Raw genomic sequence first — 1,389 nt, forward strand, 5'->3', positions numbered from 1 at the left:
AGATTTAATTTTAATTTGCCAGGTTGTCTGCTTATGTCTTTTTTCTAGATCTTTCTATTAGAAGTACCAGATTTGTTTAAATCCTTGCTACCATGGCTTGTTTTGACTGAGACAGGTTAGAGGGACAAGCCTGTGGGTAAATCAGTCAAGATCCTTGCAGTTCTGAGCATGGGCACTGGGAAAGCTCTGAGTCAGGTTGGGACAGTTACTTCTTCAGCTGGTGTTGTCTGCTTATGTCTTTTTTCTAGATCTTTCTATTAGAAGTACCAGATTTGTTTAAATCCTTGCTACCATGGCTTGTTTTGACTGAGACAGGTTAGAGGGACAAGCCTGTGGGTAAATCAGTCAAGATCCTTGCAGTTCTGAGCATGGGCACTGGGAAAGCTCTGAGTCAGGTTGGGACAGTTACTTCTTCAGCTGGTGTGGCTGCAGTTGGCAGGTGTAAGCAGCCTTTGTTGGGATCAAAGGAGGCTGATAAGATGCTGCAGTGAAACTACATCTCCTCTCATAGGAGCACAGTTAAGACTCACAATTGCCACCTCAGTCCCCAGTTTATGCACAATGAAAGGTGTTTTAGGATTCTGAAGATTTTATATTATTTTGCCATTCTAAGAATATTTGTTTCCAGCTTACTTTTTGAAAGAAGCATAAAGCTGAGCATAGGAAAGGCACAGATAAGATTTCTAGGAGTTGGTATCAATAATGAGCTTGCATGGTTTGTTCTTCTCTACTGCTTAAAAAGTCCACATTTTCTATTCAGGTAACATATTATGCATACCAACAAGAGCTAACTCACAATCACAACTAACCTCTGTTTTGATATCCTTTTTTCAGAATTAATAGTGTTTGTCACAGGTTTCAAGCGGTTAAGAGACTGGATTTTCACTCCTGTCGTTTGGAGATTTCATCCTTCACATATGTGCATGGCCAGACTTCTATTGGGCAGTTCCATCAAACATGGTCTCTTTTACTTACAACATATATGAGGTTTATCCATAACTTCTGTATGTTCATCTTGCTCTTTGTACCACTGCTATCATGTTTACAGCATACTTTTAAAATTACTGCTTGGCAAAAATATTGATGTTCAAAGATGTTCTAATACCTTTTAGAGTGTCTATTGCTTCCAGAAGTGAGGGGTTTTTTGGTTTATTGACATGGTCTCTTTTACTTACAACATATATGAGGTTTATCCATAACTTCTGTATGTTCATCTTGCTCTTTGTACCACTGCTATCATGTTTACAGCATACTTTTAAAATTACTGCTTGGCAAAAATATTGATGTTCAAAGATGTTCTAATACCTTTTAGAGTGTCTATTGCTTCCAGAAGTGAGGGGTTTTTTGGTTTATTGTTCAATTCAATTGATCTGTGATTTGCTTACACAG

Source organism: Acanthisitta chloris, unplaced genomic scaffold (genome assembly GCF_000695815.1).
Source record: "Acanthisitta chloris isolate BGI_N310 unplaced genomic scaffold, ASM69581v1 scaffold6814, whole genome shotgun sequence".
NCBI lineage: Eukaryota > Metazoa > Chordata > Aves > Passeriformes > Acanthisittidae > Acanthisitta > Acanthisitta chloris.